We start from the raw sequence: 13891 nt of genomic DNA on the forward strand, positions 1-13891 counted from the left end.
AATTTGTGGTGCAGACCGACGCCTCCGACCACGGCATCGGAGCCGTCCTCTCTCAGTTGAACCCCGAAGGTCATGACCAGCCGGTGGCCTTCATCAGTCGACGTCTCCTGGCCCGAGAACAGCGTTGGAGCACCATCGAGAGGGAGGCATTTGCAGTAGTGTGGGCCCTCAAAAAGCTCCGACCCTATCTCTTCGGTACCCACTTCCGGGTACAAACCGACCATCGACCCCTGCAATGGCTGATGCAGATGCGGGGGGAGAACCCAAAACTCTTGCGCTGGTCCATTTCCCTGCAGGGAATGGACTTCACCGTGGAGCACCGACCAGGCCAAGACCACGCCAACGCGGATGGCCTGTCCCGCTTTTTCCGCCTCGACGAAGAGAGTCCCCAAGGAGATGGGTGACTCTCCCCGCCTTCAGCTGGGGGGGACGCATGTTGGACAGGCCTCACAGACGGCTTGCTCCCTCCCCGCACGACAGGGCCCGAACTCCGGCCCACCTGGCATATCCCCGCGACAAGCACCCGTACTCTGTCTCCCGACGGACCCTCTGCCCTCGGACCCCTACTCATCACGGGGTCCAGCCCCACCGGCTTCCCCGGCCGGGTCAAGCCGCCCTCTTGGGCCCTGCACCACGCGGCCGCATGGCCTCACCTCGACCCTAACCCCGGGCCTGGCCGGCCCCGACATCCCGGCACCACCATCCACCCAGGAGGTGAGCGGACCACTTGGCAGGTCAATGGGAGAACGAAGTGTCAAGGGCTCTCCCCCGCCAGGTGCCGATCGCCCCCAGCTCCCCCAGGCACTGGCTCCACCCCCTGCTGGGTGTCTGGACACCTTCATCCCGGACCCTCCGACCTCCAAGTGCGAGGGTCCGGACATCAAAGGGCACCAGCCCTATAACTGAGGCAGCTCCGGAGCAGGAAGGCAGTTGTATCCTGGAGTCGAGAGACACCGAGTGAACTCAACCTTGACGGTCTACTGGCGCTGCCGTAGCCGCTCTTGTGAACCATCGTCCTGCCTGCTGGCGCTGCCGCGGCCTTCTGCAACATTCATCTTCCTGGGACCTGCTGGCGCTGCCGCGGCCCGTTGTAACGACCATCCTCACCGGGACCTGCTGGCGCTGCCGCGGCCCGTTGTAACGACCATCCTCACCGGGACCTGCTGGCGCTGCCGCGGCCTTCTGCAACCTTCATCTTCCTGGGACCTGCTGGCGCTGCCGCGGCCCGTTGTAACGACCATCCGCACCGGGACCTGCTGGCGCTGCCGCGGACCGTACATCTTCCGGGGACCTGCTGGCGCTGCCGCAGCCCGTTGTATCGACCACCCGCACCGGGACCTGCTGGCGCTGCCGCGGTCCGTACCACCTAACCACCAAGCTCGAGGATTGTGAGCTCATCATCATCTCATCCGAACTACCTGATTGGTAAATAGACTGTCCCGCTACCCCCTTCCCTACCTTGCGAGACTCTAATCGAGGGGACCCCTGAGTCCAGACCTCCTTGTACCATTCAACCGTATCTTAAATAAGTGCTTATAAAGAACACTGAACCTTATCCGTGTGTGATATCTGTCTGTGGGGGGGAAGTTACTTGTCTGTACGATCGCTGGAGACGGCTCTCCCCGGAGACCTCTCCCCCTGACCCCGGCCGGCCCTCCCGGTCCGTCTACCTTTTCTAACAGGCACCCACCCCTCATATGTCTGGGCACTGCTGGGAGTCCTCTGCACCCACCCCTCATATGTCTGGGCACTGCTGGGAGTGATAGGCACCCACCCCTCATATGTCTGGGCACTGCTGGGGGTCCTCTGCACCCACCCCTCATATGTCTGGGCACTGCTGGGAGTGATACGCACCCACCCCTCATATGTCTGGGCACTGCTGGGAATGATAGGCACCCACCCCTCATATGTCTGGGCACTGCTGGGAGTCCTCTGCACCCACCCCTCACATGTCTGGGCACTGCTGGGAGTGATAGGCACCCACCCCTCATATGTCTGGGAACTGCTGGGAGTGATAGGCACCCACCCCTCATATGTCTGGGCACTGCTGGGAGTCCTCTGCACCCACCCCTCATGTGTCTGGGCACTGCTGAGAGTGATAGGCACACACCCCTCATATGTCTGGGTACTGCTAGGAGTGATAGGCACCCACCCCTTATATGTCTGGGCACTGCCGGGAGTCCTCTGCACCCACCCCTCACATGTCTGGGCACTGCTGGGGGTCCTCTGCACCCACCCCTCATATGTCTGGGCACTGCTGGGAGTGATAGGCACCCACCCCTCATATGTCTGGGCACTGCTGGGAGTCCTCTGCACCCACCCCTCACATGTCTGGGCACTGCTGGGGGTCCTCTGCACCCACCCCTCATATGTCTGGGCACTGCTGGGAGTGATAGGCACCCACCCCTCATATGTCTGGGCACTGCTGGGGGTCCTCTGCACCCACCCCTCATATGTCTGGGCACTGCTGGGGGTCCTCTGCACCCACCCCTCATATGTCTGGGCACTGCTGGGAGTGATAGGCACCCACCCCTCATATGTCTGGGCACTGCTGGGAGTGATAGGCACCCACCCCTCATATGTCTGGGCACTGCTGGGAGTCCTCTGCACCCACCCCTCACATGTCTGGGCACTGCTGGGAGTGATAGGCACCCACCCCTCATATGTCTGGGCACTGCTGGGAGTGATAGGCACCCACCCCTCATATGTCTGGGCACTGCTGGGAGTCCTCTGCACCCACCCCTCACATGTCTGGGCACTGCTAGGGGTCCTCTGCACCCACCCCTCATATGTCTGGGCACTGCTGGGAGTGATAGGCACCCACCCCTCTTATGTCTGGGCACTGCTGGGAGTGATAGGCACCCACCCCTCATATGTCTGGGCACTGCTGGGAGTGATAGGCACCCACCCCTCATATGACTGGGCACTGCTGGGAGTGATAAACACCCACCCCTCATATGTCTGGACACTGCTGGGAGTCCTCTGCACCCACCCCTCATATGTCTGGGCACTGCTGGGAGTGATAGGCACTCACCCCTCATATGTCTGGGCACTGCTGGGGGTCCTCTGCACCCACCCCTCATATGTCTGGGCACTGCTGGGAGTCCTCTGCACCCACCCCTCATATGTCTGGGCACTGCTGGGAGTGATAGGCACCCACCCCTCATATGTCTGGGCACTGCTGGGAGTGATAGGCACCCACCCCTCATATGTCTGGGCACTGCTGGGAGTCCTCTGCACCCACCCCATATATGTCTGGGCACTGCTGGGAGTGATAGGCACCCACCCCTCATATGTCTGGGCACTGCTGGGGGTCCTCTGCACCCACCCCTCATATGTCTGGGCACTGCTGGGAGGCCTCTGCACCCACCCCTCATATGCCTGGGCACTGCTGGGGGTCCTCTGCACCCACCCCTCATATGTCTGGGCACTGCTGGGGGTCCTCGGCACCCACCCCTCATATGTCTGGGCACTGCTGGGAGTGATAGGCACCCACCCCTCATATGTCTGGGCACTGCTGGGGGTCCTCTGCACCCACCCCTCATATGTCTGGGCACTGCTGGGAGTGATAGGCACCCACCCCTCATATGTCTGGGCACTGCTGGGAGTGATAAGCACCCACCCCTCATATGTCTGGGCACTGCTGGGTGTCCTCTGCACCCACCCCTCACATGTCTGGGCACTGCTGGGGGTCCTCTGCACCCACCCCTCATATGTCTGGGCACTGCTGGGAGTGATAGGCACCCACCCCTCATATGTCTGGGCACTGCTGGGAGTCCTCTGCACCCACCCCTCATATGTCTGGGCACTGCTGGGAGTGATAGGCACCCACCCCTCATATGTCTGGGCACTGCTGGGGGTCCTCTGCACCCACCCCTCATATGTCTGGGCACTGCTGGGAGTGATAGGCACCCACCCCTCATATGTCTGGGCACTGCTGGGAATGATAGGCACCCACCCCTCATATGTCTGGGCACTGCTGGGAGTCCTCTGCACCCACCCCTCACATGTCTGGGCACTGCTGGGAGTGATAGGCACCCACCCCTCATATGTCTGGGCACTGCTGGGAGTGATAGGCACCCACCCCTCATATGTCTGGGCACTGCTGGGAGTCCTCTGCACCCACCCCTCATGTGTCTGGGCACTGCTGAGAGTGATAGGCACACACCCCTCATATGTCTGGGTACTGCTAGGAGTGATAGGCACCCACCCCTCATATGTCTGGGCACTGCCGGGAGTCCTCTGCACCCACCCCTCACATGTCTGGGCACTGCTGGGGGTCCTCTGCACCCACCCCTCATATGTCTGGGCACTGCTGGGAGTGATAGGCACCCACCCCTCATATGTCTGGGCACTGCTGGGAGTCCTCTGCACCCACCCCTCACATGTCTGGGCACTGCTGGGGGTCCTCTGCACCCACCCCTCATATGTCTGGGCACTGCTGGGAGTGATAGGCACCCACCCCTCATATGTCTGGGCACTGCTGGGGGTCCTCTGCACCCACCCCTCATATGTCTGGGCACTGCTGGGGGTCCTCTGCACCCTCCCCTCATATGTCTGGGCACTGCTGGGAGTGATAGGCACCCACCCCTCATATGTCTGGGCACTGCTGGGAGTGATAGGCACCCACCCCTCATATGTCTGGGCACTGCTGGGAGTCCTCTGCACCCACCCCTCACATGTCTGGGCACTGCTGGGAGTGATAGGCACCCACCCCTCATATGTCTGGGCACTGCTGGGAGTGATAGGCACCCACCCCTCATATGTCTGGGCACTGCTGGGAGTCCTCTGCACCCACCCCTCACATGTCTGGGCACTGCTGGGGGTCCTCTGCACCCACCCCTCATATGTCTGGGCACTGCTGGGAGTGATAGGCACCCACCCCTCATATGTCTGGGCACTGCTGGGAGTGATAGGCACCCACCCCTCATATGTCTGGGCACTGCCGGGAGTCCTCTGCACCCACCCCTCACATGTCTGGGCACTGCTGGGGGTCCTCTGCACCCACCCCTCATATGTCTGGGCACTGCTGGGAGTGATAGGCACCCACCCCTCATATGTCTGGGCACTGCTGGGAGGCCTCTGCACCCACCCCTCATATGTCTGGGCACTGCTGGGGGTCCCCTGCAACCACCCCTCATATGTCTGGGCACTGCTGGGGGTCCTCTGCACCCACCCCTCATATGTCTGGGCACTGCTGGGAGTGATAGGCACCCACCCCTCATATGTCTGGGCACTGCTGGGGGTCCTCTGCACCCACCCCTCATATGTCTGGGCACTGCTGGGAGTGATAGGCACCCATCCCTCATATGTCTGGGCACTGCTGGGAGTGATAGGCACCCACCCCTCATATGTCTGGGCACTGCTGGGAGTGATAAGCACCCACCCCTCATATGTCTGGGCACTGCTGGGTGTCCTCTGCACCCACCCCTCACATGTCTGGGCACTGCTGGGGGTCCTCTGCACCCACCCCTCATATGTCTGGGCACTGCTGGGAGTGATAGGCACCCATCCCTCATATGTCTGGGCACTGCTGGGAGTCCTCTGCACCCACCCCTCATATGTCTGGGCACTGCTGGGAGTGATAGACACCCACCCCTCATATGTCTGGGCACTGCTGGGGGTCCTCTGCACCTACCCCTCATATGTCTGGGCACTGCTGTGAGTGATAGGCACCCACCCCTCATATGTCTGGGCACTGCTGGGAATGATAGGCACCCACCCCTCATATGTCTGGGCACTGCTGGGAGTCCTCTGCACCCACCCCTCATATGTCTGGGCACTGCTGGGAGTGATAGGCACCCACCCCTCATATGTCTGGGCACTGCTAGGAGTGATAGGCACCCACCCCTCATATGTCTGGGCACTGCCGGGAGTCCTCTGCACCCACCCCTTACATGTCTGGGCACTGCTGGGGGTCCTCTGCACCCACCCCTCATATGTCTGGGCACTGCTGGGAGTGATAGGCACCCACCCCTCATATGTCTAGGCACTGCTGGGAGTCCTCTGCACCCACCCCTCACATGTCTGGGCACTGCTGGGGGTCCTCTGCACCCACCCCTCATATGTCTGGGCATTGCTGGGAGTGATAGGCACCCACCCCTCATATGTCTGGGCACTGCTGGGGGTCCTCTGCACCCACCCCTCATATGTCTGTGCACTGCTGAGGGTCCTCTGCACCCACCCCTCATATGTCTGGGCACTGCTGGGAGTGATAGGCACCCACCCCTCATATGTCTGGGCACTGCTGGGAGTCCTCTGCACCCACCCCTCACATGTCTGGGCACTGCTGGGAGTGATAGGCACCCACCCCCACCCCTCATATGTCTGGGCACTGCTGGGAGTGATAGGCACCCACCCCTCATATGTCTGGGCACTGCTGGGAGTCCTCTCCACCCACCCCTCACATGTCTGGGCACTGCTGGGAGTGATAGGCACCCACCCCTCATATGTCTGGGCACTGCTGGGAGTGATAGGCACCCACCCCTCATATGTCTGGGCACTGCTGGGAGTCCTCCGCACCCACCCCTCACATGTCTGGGCACTGCTGGGGGTCCTCTGCACCCACCCCTCATATGTCTGGGCACTGCTGGGAGTGATAGGCACCCACCCCTCATGTGTCTGGGCACTGCTGGGAGTGATAGGCACCCACCCCTCATATGTCTGGGCACTGCCGGGAGTCCTCTGCACCCACCCCTCACATGTCTGGGCACTGCTGGGGGTCCTCTGCACCCACCCCTCATATGTCTGGGCACTGCTGGGAGTGATAGGCAGCCACCCCTCATATGTCTGGGCACTGCTGGGAGTCCTCTGCACCCACCCCTCATATGTCTGGGCACTGCTGGGAATGATAGGCACCCACCCCTCATATGTCTGGGCACTGCTGGGGGTCCTCTGCACCCACCCCTCTTATGTCTGGGCACTGCTGGGAGTGATAGGCACCCACCCCTCATGTGTCTGAGCACTGCTGGGAGTGATAGGCACCCACCCCTCATATGTCTGGGCACTGCCGGGAGTCCTCTGCACCCACCCCTCACATGTCTGGGCACTGCTGGGGGTCCTCTGCACCCACCCCTCATATGTCTGGGCACTGCTGGGAGTGATAGGCACCCACCCCTCATATGTCTGGGCACTGATGGGAGTCCTCTGCACCCACCCCTCATATGTCTGGGCACTGCTGGGAGTGATAGGCACCCACCCCTCATATGTGTGGGCACTGCTGGGGGTCCTCTGCACCCACCCCTCATATGTCTGGGCACTGCTGGGGGTCCCCTGCAACCACCCCTCATATGTCTGGGCACTGCTGGGGGTCCTCTGCACCCACCCCTCATATGTCTGGGCACTGCTGGGAGTGATAGGCACCCACCCCTCATATGTCTGGGCACTGCTGGGGGTCCTCTGCACCCACCCCTCATATGTCTGGGCACTGCTGGGAGTGATAGGCACCCATCCCTCATATGTCTGGGCACTGCTGGGAGTGATAGGCACCCAACCCTCATATGTCTGGGCACTGCTGGGAGTGATAAGCACCCACCCCTCATATGTCTGGGCACTGCTGGGTGTCCTCTGCACCCACCCCTCACATGTCTGGGCACTGCTGGGGGTCCTCTGCACCCACCCCTCATATGTCTGGGCACTGCTGGGAGTGATAGGCACCCACCCCTCATATGTCTGGGCACTGCTGGGAGTCCTCTGCACCCACCCCTCATATGTCTGGGCACTGCTGGGAGTGATAGACACCCACCCCTCATATGTCTGGGCACTGCTGGGGGTCCTCTGCACCCACCCCTCATATGTCTGGGCACTGCTGTGAGTGATAGGCACCCACCTCTCATATGTCTGGGCACTGCTGGGAATGATAGGCACCCACCCCTCATATGTCTGGGCACTGCTGGGAGTCCTCTGCACCCACCCCTCATATGTCTGGGCACTGCTGGGAGTGATAGGCACCCACCCCTCATATGTCTGGGCACTGCTAGGAGTGATAGGCACCCACCCCTCATATGTCTGGGCACTGCCGGGAGTCCTCTGCACCCACCCCTCACATGTCTGGGCACTGCTGGGGGTCCTCTGCACCCACCCCTCATATGTCTGGGCACTGCTGGGAGTGATAGGCACCCACCCCTCATATGTCTAGGCACTGCTGGGAGTCCTCTGCACCCACCCCTCACATGTCTGGGCACTGCTGGGGGTCCTCTGCACCCACCCCTCATATGTCTGGGCATTGCTGGGAGTGATAGGCACCCACCCCTCATATGTCTGGGCACTGCTGGGGGTCCTCTGCACCCACCCCTCATATGTCTGTGCACTGCTGGGGGTCCTCTGCACCCACCCCTCATATGTCTGGGCACTGCTGGGAGTGATAGGCACCCACCCCTCATATGTCTGGGCACTGCTGGGAGTCCTCTGCACCCACCCCTCACATGTCTGGGCACTGCTGGGAGTGATAGGCACCCACCCCCACCCCTCATATGTCTGGGCACTGCTGGGAGTGATAGGCACCCACCCCTCATATGTCTGGGCACTGCTGGGAGTCCTCTCCACCCACCCCTCACATGTCTGGGCACTGCTGGGAGTGATAGGCACCCACCCCTCATATGTCTGGGCACTGCTGGGAGTGATAGGCACCCACCCCTCATATGTCTGGGCACTGCTGGGAGTCCTCCGCACCCACCCCTCATATGTCTGGGCACTGCTGGGAGTCCTCTCCACCCACCCCTCACATGTCTGGGCACTGCTGGGAGTGATAGGCACCCACCCCTCATATGTCTGGGCACTGCTGGGAGTGATAGGCACCCACCCCTCATATGTCTGGGCACTGCTGGGAGTCCTCCGCACCCACCCCTCACATGTCTGGGCACTGCTGGGGGTCCTCTGCACCCACCCCTCATATGTCTGGGCACTGCTGGGAGTGATAGGCACCCACCCCTCATGTGTCTGGGCACTGCTGGGAGTGATAGGCACCCACCCCTCATATGTCTTGGCACTGCCGGGAGTCCTCTGCACCCACCCCTCACATGTCTGGGCACTGCTGGGGGTCCTCTGCACCCACCCCTCATATGTCTGGGCACTGCTGGGAGTGATAGGCAGCCACCCCTCATATGTCTGGGCACTGCTGGGAGTCCTCTGCACCCACCCCTCATATGTCTGGGCACTGCTGGGAATGATAGGCACCCACCCCTCATATGTCTGGGCACTGCTGGGGGTCCTCTGCACCCACCCCTCTTATGTCTGGGCACTGCTGGGAGTGATAGGCACCCACCCCTCATGTGTCTGAGCACTGCTGGGAGTGATAGGCACCCACCCCTCATATGTCTGGGCACTGCCGGGAGTCCTCTGCACCCACCCCTCACATGTCTGGGCACTGCTGGGGGTCCTCTGCACCCACCCCTCATATGTCTGGGCACTGCTGGGAGTGATAGGCACCCACCCCTCATATGTCTGGGCACTGCTGGGAGTCCTCTGCACCCACCCCTCATATGTCTGGGCACTGCTGGGAGTGATAGGCACCCACCCCTCATATGTGTGGGCACTGCTGGGGGTCCTCTGCACCCACCCCTCATATGTCTGGGCACTGCTGGGGGTCCTCTGCACCCACCCCTCATATGTCTGGGCACTGCTGGGAGTAATAGGCACCCACCCCTCATATGTCTGGGCACTGCTGGGGGTCCTCTGCACCCACCGCTCATATGTCTGGGCACTGCTGGGAGTGATAGGCACCCACCCCTCATATGTCTGGGCACTGCTGGGAGTGATAGGCACCCACCCCTCATATGTCTGGGCACTGCTGGGAGTCCTCTGCACCCACCCCTCACATGTCTGGGCACTGCTGGGGGTCCTCTGCACCCACCCCACATATGTCTGGGCACTGCTGGGAGTGATAGGCACCCACCCCTCATATGTCTGGGCACTGCTGGGGGTCCTCTGCACCCACCCCTCATATGTCTGGGCACTGCTGGGAGTGATAGGCACCCACCCCTCATATGTCTGGGCACTGCTGGGAGTGATAGGCACCCACCCCTCATATGTCTGGGCACTGCTGGGAGTCCTCTGCACCCACCCCTCACATGTCTGGGCACTGCTGGGGGTCCTCTGCACCCACCCCTCATATATCTGGGCACTGCTGGGAGTGATAGGCACCCACCCCTCATATGTCTGGGCACTGCTGGGAGTCCTCTGCACCCACCCCTCACATGTCTGGGCACTGCTGGGGGTCCTCTGCACCCACCCCTCATAAGTCTGGGCACTGCTGGGAGTGATAGGCACCCACCCCTCATATGTCTGGGCACTGCTGGGGGTCCTCTGCACCCACCCACCCACCTGCGCCCTTGCTGTGGTACACTGCTGTCCTGGCCATACACCACCTCCAATTTACAGCTGATGTGCTGCACCAAGCCGTACACCTACATCCATGGCGTGTGTATGCCTTGTATCCATCATGTATTGGGGCTGTAGGGGTAAGCGTGTACGGCCCGTACCCACGCTCTGGGGGCGTGGGTACGGTCCGTACATGCGTACCCCTACATCACCACTGCAATGGTGGTACGGCCCGTACCCATGCTCTGGGGGCGTGGGTACTGGCCGTACCACCATTGTGGCGGTGACGTAGGGGTATGCGTGGTACGGCCCGTACCCACGCTCTGGGGAGCATTGGTACGGGCCGTACCACCATTGTAGTGGTGATGTAGGGGTACGCATGTACGGCCCGTACCCACGCTCTGGGGGCGTGGGTACGGTCCGTACACGCTTACCCCTACATCACCACTGCAATGGTGGTACGGCCCGTACCCACGCTCTGAGGGCGTGGGTACGGGCCGTACCACCATTGTAGTGGTGACGTAGGGGTACGCGTGGTACGGCCCGTACCCACGCTCTGGGGGCGTGGGTACGGGCCATACCACCATTGTAGTGGTGATGTAGGGGTACGCGTGTACGGCGCGTACCCACGCTCTGGGGGCGTGGGTACGGGCCGTACCCCCATTGTGGTGGTGACGGGTACGCGTCCACGTCCACTTCTGTTGTGGCGGGACATGGGATTGGTGGACACGCCCCCCGAAGTGACCAGACCATGGAGGTAATTAATGTGCAGGATGTATTAGTAATTTGTGGGGTGTGGGTCATGTTTCCTGCCCCTTGCACACACACACACACACCCCTTTTGCCCCTGGGGGTTGTTCTGACCTTCTGCGGCGTCTGCGTCTGTTTCTGTACACGAGGTGGTAGGCTATGAGGGCCGGGATGACGCGTAGGTTGGGGTCCATCGCTGTCCGCAGCGTACCGGGGCTCCTTGTTCGTGTCGTCCTCCATTTCCCGGCAGGTTTTGGCTCCCGTAAAAAATGCTGCGTGCGGAGTGACGTCGGCACGAATCGTACTTGCTGGTCCGTAGAACGCTGCCTGACTCTGTCCGGACGTCGCGTATGCGCCGTCCAGGTTCAGATTTGTATGTATTTTTTTGCCGGTCGGTGTTTTTTACGACTCGTACGGAAATGGTATTTCTGTGCGAATCGTACTTGCGAGTTTGTAAGCTGTTTTTCCTGGGTACGAGTCGGACGGAACAAACGCTCCGTACGACCATTCGTACCCGGATTTTACCGGATCGGAATCGGCACCTTAATGTTAATGATCAACTAATTATTAATTAAACAAACATAAATTACTTTCAACCCCATACCCCAATAAACACCACATTACAACATTTCCATAACTAATTTAAAATTAATAAATGAATATCAATTAACAACCACTTATTAATTAATTTAAAAGATTTTACTTCCCACCCTTTACCACTATAAACCCCACAACTCACAAATTAATTACACAATTGCCATATTTAAATTTTAATTAATTGATTAGCATTAATTAACAAAAAATTATGATTTAATCATAAATAAATTACTTCCCGCCCAATTCCCCGATAAACCCCACCACCTACTCCTAAAAATAACACAATTAACATAATTAATTACCAATCAATTAATGATAATTAACAAGCAATTAATACATAAGTAAAAATACATTAATTTGCATAATTACCACTATAAAATAAATAAATATTAATAAATAAAAATATTAATATATTTATTATAACTATCCCCTATAAACCCACTACCCTCTCCGAAGAAATTGACACAATTGACATGACTACCAATTAATTAGTAATAATTAACAACCAAATAATAAATAATTAATAATTAATTAATTCCCACAATTAACACTATAAATTGTAAATTAAATAAATATTAATAAATAAACAATATTAATAAATGTATAATAATTAATTTAATTCCCACCCTATTCCCCTATAAACCCGCAACCCGCTCCCAAAAAAATGACACAATTAATAATTAATTAATAATAAATTAATTCCCACAGTCAACACTATAAAATCTAAATTAAAGAAATACTAATAAATAAAAAACCATCATTAATTTATTATAATTAAATTACTTCCCACCCTATTCCCATATAAACCCACAACTGGCTATAGAACTAAAAAAAATGCAAAATTTAATTAAAATAAAATTAATAACTACTAAAAATGTAACACATATATTAAAAAACAAAAGCAATACTTTACAAAAAATGTTCCACATACTTTTAAAATACATACTAAAATACATAACACTAATTAAATCATCGATATTTTAAACAACTATATTTTTGCAAACAATATAAATGACTGAAATTTTCAAAAACGATATTTCTTACCTCCAAATCAATATTCTTGACCACTATATTCTTGCTATCGATATTTCTGCATCACGATATTTCCAACTCGATATTTGTGTAAGTTGACATTTAAAACTCGATATTCTGTCTGTGCTCCATCTTCTGACCCCTGTAATGTCCCTAAAATTAGTTTTTAGGGACAACCCTGAACCTTAATCCACAGATTACTGACAACCTACGAAGAAGAGGACAAAGAAGAGCAGTGCAGTAGCGAGATCTGAAGACATCAACTGTCATTTCCCATCATTTTGGGGACGCCGAGACCGTTTTCTTGACCCGGTTACACGCCAAACAGATGCAGGGGATTTATCATGGCTCCCTTTGCCTGAACTAGTCGGGAGTGATTGACATCACACACAACAGATCCTGTGCTACAGGACAAACTTTTGTGGACAGTACCCATACTGGGGGCCACCTACTATTAAGAATAGGAAGAACTTTTCAGACTACTTTCCACTGTTGGAATACCTAGAATGACACGACGACTGGACCTTTATGATTTTTCCCTGTAGCTTCAGCGAAGCGTCGTAACTTAAAAAAAATTCTCCATATCCGATGATTACTTGACTGTCACTCTAGCCTTGAAGACACGTGTATGCTATTATTCTGTGTTTTAATACATGCTACGCTCAACAACCATCTGGCTCTTGTCTTCAAATGTAGAATGAATAATCATGTGAAATAATATGAAAAAGTGAAAGTTTTTTTCTGACTTATTGGGAGAACTTTGGTATTTTTGTTTCTTATGCCCACACAGAGGTACTTGTACTAATGTGTTTTATGTATCCATGGTAGTAGGGTGCATATATACCAAGATAGCACCAATTTGATATTTTTGATATTGTCCTACAATTGTGGCACATGACAGAAGAGGTGCAGCCCAGAAAACCACTACTACCTGTTCTAATTTGTTGTTACCTGAGCAGCTGGAGGTCTCCTTCTATTGGCCTACTGGCCTGAACCTACAACGTTTTACAGACTTTGAGAATTCCCATTGGTTTGCATTGGGCCCCCGACATTGTTGGCACCCTGCAACCGGCCGCACCTGTGCCGCTGTAGGTGTAAGTTTGGTGCTGTCTTGTGGCCCCCCCGTGCTTACATTTTAACCCCAACAGGCTGGGTTACAAAACCGTGCTAATTACCTGTAAATAGTACCACTTCG

This window comes from Triturus cristatus, chromosome 3_2 (assembly GCF_964204655.1).
Source record: "Triturus cristatus chromosome 3_2, aTriCri1.1, whole genome shotgun sequence".
Taxonomy (NCBI): Eukaryota; Metazoa; Chordata; class Amphibia; order Caudata; family Salamandridae; genus Triturus; species Triturus cristatus.